The 23,382-nt window shown below is 39.1% G+C and overlaps 1 protein-coding gene across 14 annotated transcripts in view; it reads left to right on the top strand.

The window, feature by feature from the left end:
• The first annotated feature begins 4,752 nt into the window (after nt 1-4,752).
• LOC105199959 (bromodomain adjacent to zinc finger domain protein 2B) overlaps nt 4,753-23,382 on the top strand; it is a 163,979-nt gene continuing 145,349 nt past the window's right edge. For 13 of the 14 annotated variants that reach the window (XM_026130288.2, XM_026130296.2, XM_026130290.2 and 10 more), the window contains exon 1: nt 4,753-5,895. The gene's annotated coding sequence lies outside the window, so the exon portion shown is untranslated. The remainder of the gene's footprint in view (nt 5,896-23,382) is intronic. The other variant, XM_026130298.2, reaches the window with a different exon arrangement.

Consider the following 23,382-nt stretch of genomic DNA (forward strand, 5'->3'; position numbering starts at 1 on the left):
GACATGATAATCGTCCGAAGACGTTTCATTTGTTGTGCGTTAGCAACGGTTGCGGCCACTGGACCAAGGATTATGTCGCTTGTCGCAGCGAGGTAGAGGTGTCGTGTGAAGATGTCCGCGCGTACATGTTCATCGTTCGAGAATCGTGGTCCGTCGGCCAACGTCATTGCTATTGGATGCCGAGTGACGCAGCTCGTTTCGCGTTAATTTCCTATTGTCGCGACATAATAAATTGCGCATCGCGCACATCGGAAGTATCTGGCAAATGCAAGGACCCACGCAATCTTTATATTGAAGTGCCGGCAACTTGTTAGATCGCGATTTTCGTCCGAAGCTCGTGCGAGCGACGGCGTCTGTGATCCAGCGCCCGTCGGTCGATCACATTTTTCAATCCGCGGCTGTTTCTTTTCGGTCTGGATTCGTATGTTTATCAGCGTACGTGAGAACGTGAACATAATAATCATCTGGAGACGTGCGTGTTGTGTGTGAGCAATAGCCGCGGCCAATCGGTGGCAAGGTTATGTTACGCCGCGCGGTGCGGCGTAAAGATGGCAGAGAAAAAAAAACATTTTTTTTACATAGGCGCGATACGCGACCGCGCCTCTTGATCGTGCAATACGTACATACTCCTGCGCTCGAGATTCGTCGTCTATTGCGGCGTGTCGTCCAGGATGTCGCGCGATTATCGAGGTGATTATTGCTAACAATAAGTAGTAGTGTTTTTGTGAGTGCTAGAGCCAGAAAAAAACAGGAAAAAGAGAGAAGGAGGTGGAGGACCTGGGAGGCATCAGGCAACGGCGGAGCAACCACGAGGTAAATAAACCTGATTTATAAATTAAATTTATTTTAAGACGATTTATTCGTCGAATTTTTTTAATGTATCGGTGATAGAGATTTTGTAAAAATCTTATTTCATTAATAATTTGCGCTTGAAAAAGATGAATAAAAACTCAATGTAACGTAAACAGTTTTTGCAATATTAATTACTACAATATTAATGAGAATTACATTTATTTGTGTTTTACAGGTCGACGTTGAAAACTCCTCTGCTGCGCATCGTGTGTCGGTGAGTGACAAATTTATATTTTAATCTAGTAATGAATCTCTGTTGAATATATTGATAGAGATCCATTGCTCCAGATATTGATAGAGATCCATTTAAAATATATGCGCTACGCTAGATTAATATCAATATTTAATTCTGCAAAGTATTTTCATCCAATAATTTATTGGTACATAATATACATCAGTAAAATAAAACTTGTTATGTTAATCTGTTAGCGCATATTTTGATGAACGTTACGGGTAAATATAGGTTTTCTAAAAAATTGTTTTATAATTATAGAACAATCAATAATACAATATATAGTTAACAATGACTTTTAACGGGGGTAAAAAATTACTGTAGGTGTTTACATGTTTACACAAAAAAAGAAAATGATTACTCCCGGATTAAGTTAAACTTGTCTAAAACAAAGCGAGATAATATCGCTAAGTTTACAGAATCATCTTAAAAAGATTCTCATTAACATCCTCCCTATAAATGATGCGTCTGAAGTAAAAAGTGAGCAAGTACAATTGGTGACGAGGAAATAGTTGTGAGAAAATAGTTACGAAAAACCAAAGTGAGACACATTATTTATGTACATATATTGGGAATGGGAATTTTCCATATGGATTTCTATGTTGCGGTACGTTGTCCAGAACGTTTTCAGATATATCCGCACGGTTTGCACGAATATTTGTTAACAAATAATAACGAGTCTCAACTTTTATTATTTCTGCCGCGCGTTTCGGTGTCTGCAGTATTATTCATTTGTTATTACATCATCGTTATGCAACCAGCTGCATCGATTACGCTTTTTGTTACGAGTCACCCTGTTTCGATTATTTCCGATATCTGTCTGAATATTCCGAATCTTATTTCAGCGTAAAGTACACAGCTTTGTTTCAAGCCGATTACTATTTTTTTTATCTGTTCCTTCCTCCAAGATATTCTTGCTCTACGGCATGAAGTACAATTCGGTTTTTACATTTTGAAAAAATATATTTTTTGCAATTTATCGTGTAAATAAATCCGTTGTTTTTTCTAAAAGTTAGTATTTTTTAAATTTTTTATCATTTAAAGATGAAATCTATTCAATTAAAAAAAAAGAAAAAAATTTCTAATTCCAATCTGCATTTTTATTGGCCACAAGCTTACTGACGGCATATCTTAAATGAGAGTAAATAAATTCAAAGAGAAAAAACAATTACTATACATATTTATTGTAGCAGTTTTAAATATTACACTAGGTATCTTTAAAATGATTGAAAAAGAATTTTTGTGACAGTAAATTCAACAAATTCACCTAAAATAAATATTTCATAGATAGATTTGTGATGACAGAAAAATGATGACAGATGTAACGTGTATTTTTAGCAGTTAGCAATATTATTGTACGGTGGAACGAAGCACCATTGGTAATCAAAATTGTATGGAATAAAACTTAAATAAAATGCTCTTTTACAATACTCAGGTTGTGTTTGGATCACGTGTTTCAGTATTTCTGTACTATAGGTATAGGAGCATATAAGATATGAGATCATATTTTATACACACGCTATTTTATAGTTTAAATAAAAGTTATTTTAAAATAATATCTCTCATTAAATATTGAGTTTACGCTGATGCAAAAAAATAATTATGAAAGTTACATAAAAACAGGTAAATTAATATAATTTTTTAATTAATTTAAATCAAAATTAATAGCTTATAAATTAATTTAGTTACGTTAAAAATTACATAAGCAAAAGTTAAAATCAAATTAAATTGAATTACAAATTAATTTTGAAAAGCATGATTCATATTAAATTATAATAGAAATTTAAGTAAGTTTTCAAAGTTAGATTATTCAAAACAATTGTAATACAAATCATTAAACAAATTTAATATTTTATTTGTAAATTAAATTTATATGAAACAAAAAAATATTATTTTTTACGTGGAAATGTATTTTTTCTTATATACATATTTTTTTTACATAGATAAATGAATTAGGAAAGAAATTAATAAATTAAAGTTTATGTATATATTTCAAAAATAACTAGTTTAAATTAAAGTTAAATTTACAATTAACTCGAGTTAAAAGTTATTAACTTTTTAACTTTATTATTCAACTTTCAACTATTTAACTAGTTAATATCCAACTCTATATAAATCTTATATACATTATTTAATAATCGTTGTTTTAAAATTTATGTCAAAACCGAATTACGAGCAGACCTAAGCGCTGCAACGCGATTGATGCGCCGTTCGACCGTTAGGGAAATTCGACAAGTCGTGACGTCAAGTTTTGATAATTTTGAAGCGCGGTCAGTTGACGGAACGCGTCGCCGCGACTCGTCGGAGTTCTTAAACACGCGCTCCGTACTTTTCGAGTTATTACCGTCTCCGAAAGTGTGAATCATGCGCGCGCAAAGCACCAGATTTGGTGCGTGGTATTAGTGGTATCAAGTGCGTCGCGTACGGCGTCACACCTGCACCGTTGCGGTATCGATGATTCAGGTCTTTCGTGAAGATCGTCGCGTACGCGTCACGCCATTTTGTCGCCGAAATGAGACAAAGGCGCGATCGATAGGCGATCGCGGCCAGGTATATGCATAAATTATTACTGTATAATTAATCGCGCAGCTATCTCGCGTTTTCGTCGCTGCTAAAAATAGTACTCTCGCATCGTCGTTAACAGTTTTTTGATGTTTTTGGTTGGGTGCTCGCACGTATACGCGCGCACGTACACGCTTCGCCGCGGATTTTTCATAGCGCGTTTCGCCGGCACCCAAAGCGAACGGAATCGCTGAAATACCATGGCCGAATCCGTAATCGCGTTCATTACCGTACTTTGCCGGGTTTTAATGCGGGATACACCGTAAATACGCTTAATTAATCGGGGATCGTAAATACATTTTCGCCGGTATTTACTTCAAACATTTGAATAAAGAATCGACTCCCGGTTCTAATACAGATTCGTTTTATTGGACGTACGCGCGAGCGCGCGCATCGATGTACGCCGCGCGTTTCAATGCGAAATGTAAATAACTCAATGCGCGCCTCGACGAACCAATTTTTTCCCCGTCCCTCCCCTCCCGCCCTTCCCGAACGTACTCCATTTCCACGACCGCGTCGCGACGAGACGCGCGGTATACGGACGAGTTACGTCGAAACCGATCAGAATATTACCCCGACAGCGAACTTAGCAAACGTCGTGACAATTCGACGGGGTGCTCCTCCCCCCCTTACACCCTTCCAGCACCGAATATCCCCCTTCAATCGCGCGCGTTGTAACGTCGTCGTCAACGACGACGTCGGGGAGAAGCGCAACGCGACGCGACGCCACGGCGTTGCCACGATCGCGTCTTCCGTCGGTGTGCATCGGTGGACACCCGTTAGATGGTGTAGGAACGGGGGAGAGACGGCGGTCTGGGCCAGGTGGTCCGTCGGTGCGAATATCCATTATAGATTCGGCGGAGTGTAGCTGTCGTATCCGCGCGCGGCTTTTCGGTGTGCGCGCGCGTGTGTGTATGTGTGTGTGCGCGCGCTCCCCGCGCGTGTGTGTGTGTATTCCGGTTCCGTGGTATTCCGGTCTCCGAAGAGCGTCGCGCGGTGCCGCCAGTGCGCGCGCGCGTGCGCTCCCTGCCGCCCCCTCCCTACTCATCGGTCCGGTGGGCGGCCGTACTAGTTGGCGAGGGCGCCAGCGTCGGTGCTCGCGGCGCCACCGGTTCACTCCGCCAACGGCGCCCGCGACGTTCGGACGTGTCGAGCGAGAGACGTGTGACCGTGCACGGCCTCCGCCGGTGTTCCTGGGCGGACGAGCGCGAGCTTGTGACGGCGAGACAGCGGCGCAGCCGAGTGCGAGTGAATCTGTCGTAACGCGACACGGGAGAACGTGTAGTAACCGCTGAGCCGTGTCGTGTGTTATCCGTCTACTCTACTGCAGTGCGTCGAAAGTGCGCGGGAGAACGCGTGAGAGGGGGAGTCTGAGACGCGCGAAGACAGAGATATAGAAACAATAGACATCGATTATCCCTTTGTGCGCGATCTATCTCCGATCGTTCGTATCGCGCCGGGACATCGTCAAACGAGAGACCGAGACAGCGAGGAGCGAGGAAGGAGAGAATGTGAAGACAGTGCGAGAGAGCTAAGGGTTTTTTTTTTACTTCTCTCTCTGTCTCTTGTTTGTTTCGCACGCGGAGATTCGTCGCCGGTTTGTCGTGGCTCACACACGTTACGAGCTTGGAGAGCGCGGAGTGTGAGGTCCCTCCCCTCCCTTCGAGGGTTTTTTTCTCGTTTCTCCTTCGCGTGACGCTGTCGAGCCTACGTATACGATCGGTGCGTTTCAGCGACGACGACGCGCGACGTGCCTCGTGACAGGGTAACGGGGTATCCCGGATTAAGCGGAGTGACGTGGACGGGAATGGAATCGTGTTCGCGGAATAGCGGCGTCCGGGAATAGGTGTGAGTGAGAGAGAGAAAGAGAGAGACAGACTCGTCGTTCGCGAACGACCGGACGACGACGCGACACAACGCGACGCAACAGCACGCAACGGCGCGGCGCGACGCGACGCGACGCGACGCGATCCGACCCGACCCGACGTTCCCATTTCGGTTTTCGTCGGCCGGCGGCGTGTGGAGTCCCACGGAGTGAGAGAGCGGCCGCCGGTGATGCCCGACGACGAGCTCTCGTCGTCGTGAAACCGCGGAAGGTGACACACACGGCGCGCGTTTGTGCGTTCCAGGAGTAAACGGCCCGGCGACCTCGCGGAAGCCAAGGAGAGTGGGAAGAGAGCCCCCCGGAGAGCCCCCCTCGTCGGCGTCGTCGTCATCGTGCGTCGCTGCTATAGGAAGTTCTTTCCTCGGTAAGTTTCTACAAAGTGTAATCTCTTTTTCTCTTTTATCTCGCTTGTCGCTTACCTTGGCGGCTCTTACGACGATCGTCTCGCGCGTCCGTTTCGCCCGCTCGCCCGCGCGCGTCAATTCGTCGAGAGAGACGCAAGGCGGCGGCGGCGGCGGCGGATGAAGATAGTGCTCGGAGTTATTTCGGTTGAGGTACGCGCCTCCGTACCGGTCTTGCACACCGAAAGACGACGCTACGCGACGCGACGCATTCCGTCGACGCAGCGCGATACTCGCTCAACTGTTTTTCGTAACAGCGATAATTACAATCCCGCGATCTCTTTTTTACGATCGAAAGCCTCATTGCGAAATTCGCGTATCGCTGTCACGCGGTTTTCCAACGTGACCTCCGCTCCGAGCGAAAAACATTGTACGAGTTGCAATTTCACTAATTTCCACTCTGTGGATTCGTCAAATCTCGGAGCAACTAATTAACGGGGTAACGTAACGCTCACGCGATGGCTTGTAAACAAACTTTAAAATTCGTTTTACAGCTGGTATAGGTTAGCAATTTTAAATAGACGCTGATGGTAATTTATATCGCACTAAAATTCATTTACGCTTTCAAAGACGATTTTTGCAATAAGTTTCTTAAACCGATGCGAGAAATATTTAATGAGATAGACCAAACGTTTAGTTAAATAGTCATCAAACGAATTTTATAGTTATTATTAAATGACTATAAAATATTTTTGTTTTGATCAATGTGTATTTGTTTTGACCAATGTAGCCTTAATCAAACAATTGTTTTTATAACTTATAACTAAATGGCTCGTTAAATGTAACCAAGTTTTTAGTACCAGTAATTACAAAATTTATTTGATCACTGTTTAACTAAATGTTTGATCTATTTCACCAAATGTTTCTCTCTGTGTAGGTTTATTTATTTTTATAAAATCCAATTTTGCCGTTTGTGGTACAGCTGATAAATTTAATTGTTTAAACTGCTTTGGAACCATGTAGGAAGAGAAATTTTTCAGATTCGTGTCCTTTATTTTCTCGAAGAAAATGTGTGGTCATCGTAGGCATCGCGATCGTGGCTATAGATAAATAATGGAGCGTCATTTAATCGTGGTCGAATATTGAAGCGTCGAAGAAAGATACGAGAGAGACGGAATCGAATCGCGTAACTTTCCAACGGTTTCTTCGCACGAAACAAATGAGTATTTGTCGTCCGTGTGCATTATGCCATATATGAAGACGTGAAGGAACGAACGAACGAACGAACGAACGAACGAATGAACGAATGAATGCACGCACTACGAGTGAAATATGTATGTTTGCATTTCCCTCATAGCGCATGCATTCGGTCGTTCCATTACGCATTCATACGGCCGTGCACGTGAACGAAAAGTATTCGCGTGTTTCGTAGAAAAAGAGAAACAGGACAATATTTTCGTTTCTCCCTCCTCTCGCTCGCGCGTCCCAGACGTTTTAGATTTTGATTAATGTCATTTAACTTTAATCCGTTCAATTTTTTTTCATTAATTAATTAATTTTTTTAATATCTTTATCGCACAGTCTGAAAAATCTTTGGTAAATCGCCACGAATTGAATTAATCGAGACATTTTCAGATTAAACGATACGAGCGTTAAAAAATGGTGTACGATTTCGTATTTCGATTTCGTATTTACTATAGCATTACACGAACGATACAATGCTTTGCAATGTGTAGACTGGCTACACTGGGAAAAAAAAGTTGTCAAATTGACTACATTTTTCAACTTGGTTAAATGTTTTCAGTTAAAGTATTTATTCAGTTATGTATTTAATTCAAACTCATAAAATACTTGAACTTTAGTTCAAGCATTTATATATTTAAATTAAATACATAAATACTTGAATCGGAGAAATGTTATCAAGTTGAAAAATTTAATCAATTTGACAACTTTTTTTTCTCAGTGTGGTTTGACTTATTACTGCTGTTTCACACTTTTAGCCAGAGTTGTAATATAAATGTGGAAGTAAAATTCTTAATTCTGGATGCGATTAATGTTAAGTGACATTTAATGAGAGAGAGAGAGAGAGAGAGAGAGAGAGACAGAGAGAGAAGCTAAAAATTCTCAAACGCAGCGCCACATCATCAAATGACATCGAGCAATTTCGTTAATGTCGCAATGGCGCAACGGATCGTTTCACGCGTCCTTCGAGGAGGCTCGTCCTCGGGGAACGACGGCGCGCGTGGATGCGAGGCAAGTAATTAGACGTATAGCGCGAGAAACGCGTTTGTTAGCAATGATCGCGATCGAGTTCCGCCGCTCTCCGAAATCTTTTCTGCCGCTACTACTTGGTGCGCGCGCGAAGATCGGGATGCTGAGGAAGATCTCGTAGAAATCTCGTAAAAAGAGCCATGGGAGAGACAATCGACGATGGAGAGAGACGCGTTAACTGTTCGTACTGTGTTGGAATATCGACTCCGATTAACGCTTTTCCGCGCTTACGTAACTCGCGAGCGTTACGTGCAGCAAAGTGTGTTACGGAAGCCTGACATACCGAATTATTATGCATCCGCCGTTGTAACACGGACCTGAAATAGGCTGAAGGGCAAGGGGTTGATCCTTGTATATAGTACGTCACTGCGGTATTGCAGATTTATTACAGGACAAGTGACTTTTTTCTTATTTCTTACTTTCTAAGATTCGATTGCACCAACGTTATTTTGCCTTTAAGCGAGACTCAAATGCGTGTCTGTATTTATTTTGAAAGAAGAATAAAGACAGGTACATGTTTATATCTCGTGTAAAGGCAAAGTAACGTTGATGAAATCGGGCTTACATCTCGTAGAGTGGAACGTCACTCTAAAAAAAGTGAAAATTGTGCAATTTTTCGAATCATTTGTCACTCTACGAGACTTAAGTTCACTTTACACAATCTATAATTTACCACAGAATTCGAGATAGAATTCTGTATAATTTTATATAGAAAACATGTGAGCAAACAAAACGCATGACAATTTGCAGTGTAAATACCCATGAATTATAAATGATACAAACTACAACTTAACCTACCGTCACATCTGACCATTTACATGACAATGTCTTGGTTCCGGAAACAAGTTATTTGTTTGTTAACTGAACGTAAGAAATATCCTTATCTACACACGTAGTAAAATCAGTTACAAAAATAAACATGTTTGTGTTGATGCATGAAAAAAAAATTTTTTTCCGAATGTTACTAAAATAAATCTTCAAATTGTTTTTTACTTAATCATAACAAATTTCGATATGCTATAGCAGCTTCGACTAAAAGTTCGTTACGTTATAAGTATATTCTCTTTTAATAAATTATAACTTGCACTAAATATTTTTTTTACGTTTACGAAGTTTATTTCTACGAGCGAATATTACTAGTTGCTATAATCATGAATATTATTAAAACTAATAACTTATTATTAAAGAATTTTTCATGATATACTTTTATTATATTTACATGTATTTTTCAAAAAAATAACCATGTCTTATTTTTTAAGAAACCAACTACATTAAAGAAAAAAACAATTTAATATTCTGCACATAATTTAATGTAAAATTGTAAATAAAATTCCATCTTGAATTCCGTCGTAAATTACAGATCGTGTAAAATGGGCTTTAGAGAGTTTATCTGCGCGATTGTAATAATTAATTACAATAAAGTTCACAGTTTAAACTTAAACATAAATATACTGTTTAAAAAATCGTATGTAATATGATTGTGAATAGTTAATGGATATTTCTGCGTGAAATTCTTTTGCATGATCTCTCGATAATTAGGTTCAGAACTTTAAGTTTCAAATTCGTAATTTCTGAAGTATCGAGCGATAAAAAAAAGCTGTACCGTCCGTCCGACGTAGGATTCTCGTGAGGCAGCACCCAGTGAGATGTATCGAGTCCTCCCGTCGTTCTCAGAGCGAGCTAAGCCGGCAAAATCGAGAGCCACCATCGGTAACGGATCTGCCTCGGTTTCGCGAGCTGCTTCCTCGCGGCGTTTTACCGTTAACGACCCAAATCGGGCGGCAGGTAGCGAGAGAGATGTGCGCCGCGCCGTTTCGCGAGCCGCGAGGGCACTTCTTGCGACAGATGAGAAGTTGTGGTCGGCTCTTTCTCGTTTTTCGCCTTTTTTTCGATGGGAACATTTAATGCAAGAATCCTGATGTGAGGAAAATTCAGAGACGCCACCGAAAAACGTCACGGTAGATCCGCTCAGTAAAGACTACTTTATTCTTGCAGCTTCGTTCTTTACTAGTGCTTAATCGATAGTAAAATAGGTTTACCCTTTGGCACAATGTAAATAATCATTAAGTGAACAACTTGGAAAAATTAATTTTGCACGTTTCATTAAAATTTCTTTTAACATTTAATTATAAATGATATAAAAATTGCATACGTTTTTTTTTTTTTTTTTTTTTAGGAAAATAAGACGAAAGCATTTTGAGCATAAATCTTACCTCGGTTTGTGTACATATAATTAAAAAGTATTTATGGAAATGTACAAATAATATCATAGTGAGAAAACCGTTTAACACACACATCTTTACACTCTTTGTGTACTCGAAACAAACAGAAAAGAAATTTGCTTTTCGCCCGAAATTAAGCATTGCCCCGCGAGTTTGCGATTCGCACAGAGCTCCGTGACGTAATGCTGGTCCTCTATTGCTTTATCGGATATCTACATGAGCAACAATAGTTTACGTCTACGTGAACTATCACATGATCTATGTAGATTATGTATAATCCATGAACCGTGCGTGAACCATACACACACTTCTGCTTGGTTGTGGATCTAGCTTAACGCGAGAGAAGCGCACTGCTGCGGTTTGATCGATGGGTCTCGCACACACGTCTCACCCGTCGCCGCCACGCCGCGCGCCGGTGAGTCGTATCCGATTGCAGCATTGTGTCGGTTGTGCCCATCCTATCGATGTTTGCCTCGATCGAATTCGTCGTAACCGGTATCGCGAATCGTTCGTCGGAGATTCGCGGCGTTCTCGTTCGTGGATGTCTTTTTTCCACAAGCTTCGACGCGAACGCCGAATAAATGATGATAGCGAATCGTTAAGTGGAAAGATCAGAGAGATAATATTTTCAAACTTAGTAAAGAGAGAGATAAAGAATTAAAAATGGAATTTTATAATGAGATACTTTAATTATAATAAAATACAGCGTTTAAGAGATTTATTTTTCGTTGCAGAAAAATTACCGATTTGAGGGAATTTTTTTTGGAAAGAATAAAAAATAAATTTGAATAATTTACAAAAAAATGTTTTATTAATTTGTACAAAAATTTTTTTTTAACTGTTTTGACTTATTTAAATTGATTTTTACTGAGGCCTGTCCTCCAGAGGCCTGTCTTAACAATCTAGAGTTCTGTAAAACAGATAAAAATAAGAAAAATGATTACGAGTTTCTAGAATTATTATGTCATTAAGGACTGACGGGCCGGATTTTAAAATTATGCAAAAATCAAAAAGTTGTGGTAATTAAAAAATTAGTTTGACTTAATTGACAAATTTCCGATCTTTAAACGTTTCTAAAAATTAGCATAATAAAAATTTTTTTAAATGGCTCGACAGGTTATAGAGAATTCCATTTTCATATAAGTGAAAACTTGGTTTTCGTGTTTGACAAAGAAAATTCATGTGAATAATTACAATATATTTTTGGGCAACTTTTCACTTTTTCCCATATTCTAAACGTTACATTGGACACAGACTTACAACGAGGCTCAAAGGAATAAAATTCGATAACTTAATAAGAGAAGCTAATGATTCATATGATAGATTTTATTGCACGTTATAAATTATTCAACTTTTATATTTATCCAAACGTTTGATCCTCATATTTGATCATCCTTAATGTGACTAATGATTTATAATCATATTAAAAATTACAATGATATGATTATAAATTATTAGGGTCACACTGAAAATAAACCTATGCGAGGATCAAAATGTTTGGATATAAATAAAAGTTGAATAATTTGTAACATGCAATAGGATCCAGTACATGGCTCATTAGCTCCTTTTATTAAGCTGTAATAAATTAAGATTTAAAAAAAAATTTTACTTTTTTGGACGTTGATAAGGTATGTAACTTTTAAATGGGAAAAGAGATGTTTTCATCAAATATTCGGCAAACGTGGATAATTCGTACAGAGAGCGACGCTCGTATACGGAATATTTGTCGAACCAAACGCATCGCTCGCGACTGCGCGTCTTTACACGTTAAATTCGATCTCTTGTTTTTGTCCGCACGGGAAGGTCGCGTCTTGTCGCGTCGGAGGAATATACGAAGCGCATACAGGCAAACCGCGAGCTGTTATCGGTGATAGGTGCGCCTTGTTGATGATTAAGCGGTCGATAACGCGACAGAAGGCCGCGCGTGACTATAATCTCTCATTCAGCTGAAGTTCTCGTTTTAAATTTTGTTCGTGTCGTAATCGACGCGTCGGGACGACTCGTGCTACGCTTAGCGCAACGACACGCTGAAAACAATTGAGAGAGTTGACTGCATATCGTCTCGTTTGAACGGTGGATGATTTTGCTACTAAATTTTGGAAAGTACGTTAGAAAAACCCGTCACGCTTCCGCATCATCAAAGTCATATGCATATACAAACGCACGACACAATTAATCGCTTGCTCAACAGCTGATTGATAATGCAATTGCTTGAGATACGCGGAAATGTTATTTATCACTCAATCGTTGCTGATATTACCCGGTTTATAAAAGATATATTTATAGCCGTGGCTCGACCCCTTTATGTTACTAAAAGTATGTTCTAATCTATTTAATATTGTCAACCATTATCCAAGATTAAATATTTATATTTCTATTAATAGAACGTTTCTCGATTAAACGCGGAAGATCCGAAGTTGTTGAAACAAAACTTTACGTGGACTCATGGCAGGCTCGCCAGGCCACGAATACTCGTTTAAAACGCGTTGCTTAGCAGGCGGCTCATTTCGCGCAGCGGTCGATCGTCCCACGAAATCGAAACGTGACTAATCGCCGAAGGCGAGGAACGCCATGGTGGACGTACGACGCAGCTGATATTTATCGGCGCTGTGAAAACCGGCAACGTGTAATGTACAAACGTTAGCCTCCGCGATCGACGACAAAAAGACTTGCCTGTATTCGAATCCCCACGAGAATTGCGCTCCATCAATCGATTTGTGTGCAATCTGACATTGTATGAATGTTTCCTTATGGCCCGTTAATTAAGGATGCATAGGACATTTCTCAAAATATTTAAAAAATTATGAAATAATTACAGATTGTTTTATATTGCATTTGAAAGTAGTAGAAACAAATTTGATGACGATTTTCTACCTGGATAAAAAATTATTTCAATAAAAAGTAGACATGCTGTAATGAAAAAAAATATAATTAATAATGAAATACTGAAATAAATAATAAAATACTAAATGAAATAGAATGAATAATAAAAATATCAGAATTTATTTAAATACTTTAAATAAATTCAAATTTAAATTTCAAGTTTTATTGCAATGCAAAGATCAATTCTGTAAAATAAATTTTATTCACTTATTTATTCACTTATTTATTTACAAAATAATTAAACAGATAATAAAACTTTGTATAAATCATCTGGAGTACTTAAAGTACTTACACAAAAAAGTTGAGATTTTTCTTAATGTTATAAAATTAAAAATAATTTAATTCTTTTTAACAAATAAAATACATAACCTAAAAAATATGTTAAATAAAAATATAATTTTATTCACACAACTTTCATATGTATAGTTTATTTGAAGTGTTAATATTAATTACATTTCCAAACTTTATTTACTTATATTTATTTTATAAGCACTGTACATCCGATTGATACATCCTTAATTAATCCGAAATTAAATAATCATTGATTTGGTTACTTAAAATGTAAAAGGAAAAACATGATATTTAATTCACTGAAACCATAAAATATGCATCTTGGTCAACGACTCTCAAAGACATAAAAATACGGGACATTTTACTCGGAAAGAAAGTTTCACTTTTAAATATCGTTGTCTTCTTAATTATCAACAGTCCAATCATATAATTCTAATATAAATCTAATCTATTCAAAAACTTGTTCAATAATATATGTGCGTGTGTTGGCATTTCACGGAATCGATATCGACTGTTATACCCGATTAGCTTACCGCGATATCTACTGAATCTCGTGACCGGCGTAATCTGTACACCACAATTAGCATACATGAATAAAGAAACCATGAATCCGAGTCGAGTCTACCGGCCAGCATGTTGTGAATGAATACGTATTTATTTTATATGAGTCTCGTATACGACTCATTTTATTCATTCTCATCATCAGAACGGTAGCTAGACAAGTCACGTTTTTTAATTAGATTTTCGAAGATCAGAATTAGCAAATATCTTAACAATTATACTTCTTAGCAAGGGTCGGTCGTATTTAAAATAACATTGTTTAAAATATGTATTTAAAATAAAAAATACAAAATAAATTCCAGAAACTTATTCAAAACCTAAAATAAGAAACGGTCATAAGAAGTTATTTAAAATAATAAATATTAAATAAGTTATACCAGATTATCTTACCGACCCCTTCTTTTTAACATTCACGAAATTAGTATGAATGAGCTATAGAGGATCCTTTGTATTCATTAGACTCTAACGCCGTTTTTAAAACGGAAGCGTAATATTTTGTACCGGTCTACATATCGAAATTAAGAAGAAATTAAGAAATTATTCTCTAAGAGAGAATCTCGCGGGAGATATTAAAAAGGATACGTAGCAAAGAATTTCTCGAGTGTTTCTTAGGTATCCGGCAGTCTCTCATTACGCTCTATAAATCCGCCGAGATTATGACGATCGTTGTTGTGCGCACTTCTTTGACGATCTCGTTTCTTCTTACCTCAGATGATTTTGAAATAGCATGCCCGCGCTCAGTAAAACGTTAAAGAAAGTTGACATACGTAACATTTCGATTATGGATTATAAGACACTCATTAGAGACAATTGGCGTCTCGGACAGAGGACCGTATCCCTCCGGTGAAACACCTTCTATAAATATGTATAACATATTCGGGCGAGTTTGATGAATGGTTTGACCCATAGCTGTGTCCTAACTTTGTTATTTAACTGCAACGAAAGTTCCTTATATTAATTTCAAAATGTATAGACATGCACAAAGGGATTACGGGAAAGCGTTGCAAACTTATCACTCTTATCAGATGCGATGCTCTAATGGGAAAATGTTGTTCCAACTTTCGCGTAACAGCGCATATATTCAACATAATCGTTACATTAGTATATTAGTAATTAAATGTAAGGACTCCTCGTATTATAAATAAGAAAATGAGAAAAAAAGATCTACTTGGATTCAACACGGTAAACGGAGCGCACGTGAATAAATTTAGTTCAACCTGCAAAACAACCTTTGTTGAATCATTCGCATGTTATTGTGAAAAGTTTTTATACAAATGTTTCTTAACGTATGAATTGCCAAAACATGCCAACATCGCGTCGACTATTGAGAATGAATGGCTTAAGCCGAAACGTTTGTGTAAAAACTTTACAACATATGAACGATTGTGTGAATTTTATGACATGCGATTGATTGCAACGTTATAATCTTGAGGTTGTTTGCAAGTTGAACTAAATTTATTCACGTGCGCTCTGTTTATCTTTAATCTCCTGTAAATATTTCAGTGTTTAAGTTGACACTAGCGTTACAAATAATTATAATAAAATAAGTGTACTCTCTCTCTCTCTCTCTCTCTCTCTCTCTCTTCCTTTCTTTCTCGTCTTTCTTCATTAAATTAGTCGATGTAACAATGTACGCCACAAGGAGGCCAATGCTCGTAGTTACGCCTTCGGATGATTTTTAGTCCCTTATTATTACGAGACCTCGACTCGCTCGGTCACGCAATGACGTTCGTATCGTGGGAGTCTCGGATTCGTTCACGCGAGAAAACGAGAGCGAGTAGTATATATGTATATACAATATATATATGTGTATCAAAGGAAGACAAAGAACGAGAGAGGAGCGTGTCGCCGCGATGACCCGCGACGCGCGTTTTCGACGGAAATCGATTCGGAAAACGTTGCCGTATACCGCGTCGTTGTCGTCGTCGCTACGTGCTCGCTCGATCTTTCCCGAGCATTGCTTTCCCCGCGCTATCTCTCGCGCAGCCTTCGTCGTTTCGCGGGGAGAGAGAAAGGGGAGCGAGAGAGCGAGAAGGGCCTCTCTCTCTCTCTCTCTCTCTCTCTCTCTTTCTCCTGCCTTCGTTTGCTCTCCTCCCAAGCATTGCCGCTCGTCGGTTCTCGAGGGACGGCGACGGGGCGAGTTCCCGAAATAATCGTGCGTATCGATCCCCGCGCGACCCGTACAGGGTGAATTTATTCTCGTGCACGGGGTGAACGGTGAAGAGAGAGGAGAGGAGGGAGTGAGCGAGAGCGAGCGGGCGAGCGAGCGTGCTTCGTTACTTAATCGCTCCGTGTTCGAAATGGGGGCCGTCGCAACGGCCATGTCGTCGGGGCTGTCGCCACGTGCGTTTTTTTTTCCAAACTTGAACGAAAACGGAACGCGACGCGAGAAAGCGAGAGAACTCTCAATAATGAAATAAATTCCTACTGGGATCTTGAAAGGGAATAATTACAATTAAAACTCGGGCAGTTGTGTCAATTGCTAGAATAAAAAAAAAATAGAAAGGAAAAAATATTCAGAAACGAGAAAGCCAGCGTAGAAATAACGTAAATTTACTAAATTGCTGTGTTAATACAATAAATTATTTTCAGCAGTAAAGTTTCTTCACGCGAGAATCATTTACACAGCTTCCGAGATAGAATTGTCGCAATACTTGAAGCATAGCGCGCCGCAGCGCGTTCTATTGCGCGAATGTCTCAACCGAGTGACACATGAAAATCTCGAGTCGTGACCATTTCCGCGTGGCTATCGTAGTTGCGAGCGTGCGGAATTTTCCTGCGTCAGCTGCGTCGAAATTAACAGTGCGATGGATTACCTCAGCATGCTCGAACGAATGCTCAACTTGCTAACATTTCTATTTAATTTTGGCAGCCGATCGTTACTTTATAAATGCGAATCTCCTTTTTACTGTGCAAATTTGAGATAACGCAGATCGCTAATGTTTTTACTAACAGTAGAGATATCGGAAGCATTATGCAAAAGATATGAAGATAACGTATGCACTTCTTTTTTATTACGAGACGAAGGAAGAGAGAGAGAGAGAAAGAGGAGGAGGAGGTGTCGAAAATCGCAGAAATGAATATTCGAGAGACTTTGTGATTTGTCTGGCGACTTCGAGAAACTGCTCTTGCTTTCAGCGCAGTTTTTTGCCGGCCTCTCGCTCCGTCAAATCCAGCTTCCTTTTTTTTCCGAGTTCATTGTTTCGCGCGCGCGTTTTGTCTGCGACGTCATGTCGTATTGTATTCATTGTTTGGAGGACGGGTAAAAGAAGAGGAAGGTCGCTCCGTAGTTCAACGGGAAATATATTCGATCGTACATCTCGCAAACGTCGCCATTGCTAAGCTTATCTTTTATCAGCAGATCTCACAATCTGTATTTCATTAACCGCGTAATGTCATTTTATGGTATTTTTTTTACCAAATAACATCTGAATCGCACAAAGATTTTAGCACAATAAAACTAGATTTAGTATTATCGAATGAAAACGTTACTAGACAGGAAAACGAGTTTGGAAGAGAATATAATTTGTAATTTTGTACATGTGCATTAATAATTATACATACGGTAACCATATGGCCTTTATTCTAAAGGACCCTTATTCTTAGTCCTTTGTTTCGAGTAGCTCCTTTAGATTTATTTATTTTCTCAAAACTTCAATTTGTCTTTTATTAAAAGTTGTTTTCTAATTAGCATTTCAGTATCTCAATGTCGTACTAATTTTTATAGAAACAATTGATAAATTTAGTTGTTTAAACTAATTTGGAAACGTGTAAGAAGTAACCTTTGAAATGTGTCAGATTCGTCCTCCTTCATTTTCTCTAAGAAAATGCGAGTAGTAGTTATACATGCATAGAACAGTACTATAAAGATTTAAGTAATAGTCGAATGCATTTCGCACAATGCTTCCAAATTACTGCAATAAATCTACAGACAAATGTTAGACCCGTGGGGGGAGGGGGGCATATCATGTATGGCGGCGTTCACAAAGTCAAGGCTGTGTAAGCAGGTTTCCGAATATACAAACAGTGGCCAACCAGGCGTGAAATTCTCTCTCTCTCTCTCTCTCTCTTGAATGGAATATGCAAAAGATAATTCTAAGATCGACTCGTTCCGCTACTGTTTTGTAACTGCTCGTGAAACTTCAGTATTTATCGGTATGTTTGTCGAGACGTTTTATAACTCGTCTGCATTCTTCTTTCCGTACTTTGTGCAGTAATTGCATACTGAAAAACGTGTTTGGTAACAGCTACCAAATGTTGAGCGTAACAATGCCAATATTCGGTTAATGTGATGGAAAATAATTGTACTTTTCTGAATATTTAGCAGCTATTATCAAATTTCGTAATATTTATTGTATAAAATATTTAGAAGAGTAAAATTATTTTTGATTATATTAACCGAATTTAATTGGCATCATTTCACTCAACGTTTCGTAGTTGTTTCCAAACTCTTTTTTTTCTGTGTATAATATCTAAATACGATTATCAATGCGGAATTGTCAACAACAAAGTTAAAGCACGAGTTAAAGCAAAAATTATTCCAACCAAGATAAATCGGAGTATATTCGGAGTATATTTACGTAAGTTCTATTGATGTTCATTATACAGAAAACTGCAGAATCAATTCGCTGCTCCATCATATTGTCTAGATGGAAACGTCAGTTTGTACTTCTTTCGTCGATTACGCGACTCGTCCGAACGGTATTTTTCTACGAGAAAACAGCGCAGCTGCTTTTCCTAACTAAAACGGTTTATTTAAGAACAACATTCCAGTCGTAAAGCGGCACTTTCGACAACACAATGAAACCTTTCTTGATTGTAACGTAGCATTCACGAGCACCTCCGAGCTAAAATGTAATCCAAGATCCACGAGCGCGAGTGTGGCGTCCGTTCGCCCGTCCGTCCGTTCGTGTGAGCGAGGCGAGTAGACTCATCGCGAAAGACCTTCCCCCGAAACAGGCGCACGAAACTCGTTTTAGCTCTCCATCCTCGCGGCACAGCGAGGCGGATCTCGCAGCGTTCCTTTCCACACAGCAACCGTCCGGCACACACATTTCGTCCAGAAGTCACGTCGTGTCGTATTCGTTGTTCGGCGAGAGACGAGCGAAGCGCAGCGGCGGGCGGCGGGCGGCGAGAGGCGCGGTCGAGAGGGAAGCGAGGCAGAGGCGATCGCCTCTCTCGGTGGAGAATAGGCGCGTGGAAACTCACCAGCCGACCATCGTACGTTCGAATCATCGTCTCACGCGTTTCGTGCTGCGGTGAATATACATCCTCGCGGCACGTATTACGAATTTTCTTGATCGCATCGAGCGCCATTTGAGAATGCCGTTCAACAATGTTGCAATTTTACCTCCGATTTATTCTTCGTCGCTTCTTTTTTTTTTCTTTTTTTAATAGAAATATTTTGGTTTGAGTGTTCGTTGTACGGTGATTATTGCACTGTACTCTTTCCCCCCTCCTTCCACCGTCGGGTATCGTTCGGTCGTCGTGAAAATTCGATTTCTGTGCAAACGAGTGAAATCAAGAAGAAAGCGGTGGACGCACCAGCGGTGGCGGCGGCGGAACGGATCGAGGAGAGTAGAAAGGCCGCGCGTCGTTGAGTGTATCCGAGCATGTGCACGGGTTCCGCGCACGTTTGTGTGTGTACAAGAGGGTAGGACAAAAGGCGGAGGGTGTAAGTGAGAGAGAGAGAGAGAGAGAGAGGTGCAAGAACGGGCGAGAGAAAGGATGCGCCCGGGTTCTTGGCGTTGATCGAACGTGGGCCTCGTTGTTCGCTGCGTGGCTACGGGTCGAAGGAGAGAGGGTCTGAAAGCTGGAAAAGCCGGATGGACTAGGCGGGAGGATGAAAAGGCGACAGGCGGGTGGCGGCGGACGAAGGAACTTCGCTTCTCTTCCTTCTAAGAGCAGACGGCACGCAAAAGTAACGACGAAATATCTGCGTACAATCGCGTGCCGTTGCGATGAAACGCGCGATAGTTGATCGTTAACATTGCGGGACTTGTCCGAAAACGACTGCTATAAACGATTACTGATATTATCGATTGGAATCGGCGATCTGCTTCTAGAACAAACGAGCGAGAGGAGGAGAAGAGGGGAGGGGGGGGGAGGAATCTCGCGAGACATTCGTTGTGTCGCTAAGCTGTTAAATCAGATGTTCAATTTTACAAATTGCATTCGTCATATATGCCTGTGTTTTCAATGTTACGCACAATCCCCAGCGACATAAACACAAATTATGTAAACCATAACGCGTTTACGAAATTCGTGCAAATGAGTGAATACAGCATGTCGCGTCCCATTTAGCGTTTTACCTATTTACGGTTCGGAATGTGCGTGCGTGTATGTTATATCGAGCGTGTTAACAGTGCGAATTGCGTGCGCGTACTTTCTTTAACGTAATGACGTTCAGTGACGATGGTTTTTGCCGCGGTTGATAATTAATTGCGTCCATTTAAATTCGTTAGAATTCGTAACACCGCGCGAGTGAAACGACTCTACGTCGGCAACATCTGCGCGATCGTAAAATCGGCAGGCGAGCGATAGTTGTGTTCGTCGTATGTACAACATTACGAGAGGACTCCGAAGTTTTCCATTTGCGTTAGAGCGATTCCCGGCAACGCCCCAGTTAGGGTCGTTTACCGCGCGGAATGATTGACGATAGGCAGCTTTAGTGCATACTTTTAGGGTATGTAATCTGTTCATCTAAATACGAAATTCTGCATTATTCGACAGCAACCGTAATTTAATTGCGCGAACGATACTACGTATAATCTCCATCGTTTCCGTTATTCATTCGGTGGAAAAATAATATTTGAAAGGTAAATTTTTTGCCCAAGTTTCTAAACTTGGGCAAAAAATTTAAAAATGTATTTAAATTAAAAAATTTGAAAGTTCTAAAATGTGAATAGCTTTTAACAAGTATCCTAAGCTTTATTCCTAATCGCATTATTTTCATTTTTATGACACAGTAACATGTAATAACAAAGCGGAATTATTGACTTATGCTAATATTAGAAAACTTTAAATTAGATTTTTGTTTGTTATTAAACAAGAAAGAAAAAGTAGTTATTCATTCGAAAAAAATCCTCTAAAGATACACACTCACATACGTGAGCATATAATGTATTTGCTTCTTTTTTTATTTTTATTTTATTTTTTTTTTAAGTCCTGTTAAATTTTCACGAATATTTATAATTTTGATATTTTGTTCCATGATAAAAGCTTGCAGTGCGTTGCACGTTTATTATTTTCTTATTTGTCCTTTTTCGCGTTGGCCCTAGAACAATGAACGTCTATTACGCGGCGCACTCTTTCAGCTTTGACGCTCGATGATTTAAATGACAATGACCGTGTCAAGTGGAGTTAGTTCTGGGCACTGTGCTCGGCTACTCGATCGGCTTTCACTCTCACCATTATGCTAATAAGTCATATTGTTGTCAGTCACGACCATATGTTAGCTGGATACTAATAACTCCTTTGTTTACTTACTTATTGAGAATTTAAGGTGTCACGAGAACTTGTGTGTTGAAATTTCGAGTGTGGTTCACGTTTCGTTAATGAGACAAATTATTGAATAGGTACCCGCAGCCACAAAATCTTAACTTAAAACATAAATTTATAAATTGCAAAAATCACTTTTCTGATCGTTACGAATTAACGATCACTTCACTGTGTCTAAATGTCTTTGATGCAGTACGTCAAGAAACTCCGCGTGTCGAACGGCGTAGTCTAAATATATTATACGTAGTATTATTATGTAACATGCATGAATGAGCATGATATGTAAATATTGACTGTTCACTTTCGAACAAAAATCACCATGTGTGTTAAGAATCGCGCGAAGCATTCGACGTTGCATTCGGTAGTAATCGAATTTCCGTAATGTCTAACGACGTCTATCGACTCATTAGGTATTGCCCATAATGGAGGAAGGGAGACACGATTACACGAGGGCTACCGAGTGATCGATACGAGTTGACTGGCACATTCGTGGGTCGTGAATGCCCATCCATGGTGAAGTTGAACACTTCAATTTCATACGCGCGCCGCAGATAAACTATTTTATATAAATTCTATTAATTACGTCAATTATAATTTTAAATGATGTGCTACTTTGTATTTGTTTGATGATTGATTTTATTAATTGTATATAATTAACTCGAGTTAAAATTAGCAATTGCATTGTTCGTGACAGAGAGCTCTTTGAAAAATCGCGTTTTAAAATGTTTATTAGAATTATAAATTCACGTACACAGAAAATTAAAAATTCAAAAATTTTTGTTACTCTGTCTTTAATACTGTTGAGATATTGGATTATTTAATAATATCAGTTCTCTTTCTCTCTTCTCTCTCAGCAAACTTCTATTAAATAGAATATCGGTAAATTCCAGCATAATCTAATACGAGAATCGGGTTGAATGACTCGAACAACTCTGACAGCTGTTAGTAGTGAACGATTTGTTTTGAAATAATCAATTTAATGTACGATGCGTCGACAACAAATTAATGTAACGCGGAGAAAAGCGCAGCGCGTTCGATATATTAACTCGCTGATGCGAAACTGAAAAATAATTTATCGTACCATTTATGCGATCGACGGTCGCGAAGAGGCGCATTGTTACCGCGGTTCCATTCATGGTGATTATTTGTCTCGTTTAACACAGACCTTGTCTTTCTACGCGGACTCGAGAGAGATCAATGACAGATGTTATACAATACGCTCGAACAATGGATCGACGACACGGAGATCGCATCCGTTCGATTGCTCGTATGACAGTCGTAATAAGATGGGAATTCAAGTAAGTTGGATGTGGTAGATCATTATCTTGACTTAGAATCGTAGATAAAGTAAAGTTTATTTGGGATACAAGAAGGTCTTGTATAGGAATAAAATCTGGTAATATTCTTCATCTAGATCAAGACAGAAGTGTAAAAGAATTTTTTCATTCTACTAAATACTATAATTACTAATCACAGTATTATATCGTAGTACTATGATTAATACTTGTAGTACTTGGTAGAAATTAAGTATCCTTTTATAGTTCTCTTTTGATCACAGTTCTATACTGAGAAAAATAATTAATTGTTATACTGACTGAATTTTTTATTTTGATTAAATTTCTTCAGTTCAAGATTTATGTATTTAACTCAAATATGTAAAATGCTTAAACTTTAATTTAAGCTTTTGTATATTTAATTTAAGCATTTATATATTTAATGTAAATACATAAATATTTTAATTATAATTAAATTGAAGAAATTTAATCAAGTTGAAAATTTTAA

Source organism: Solenopsis invicta, chromosome 7, assembly GCF_016802725.1.
Source record: "Solenopsis invicta isolate M01_SB chromosome 7, UNIL_Sinv_3.0, whole genome shotgun sequence".
In the NCBI taxonomy this organism is placed as follows: Eukaryota; Metazoa; Arthropoda; class Insecta; order Hymenoptera; family Formicidae; genus Solenopsis; species Solenopsis invicta.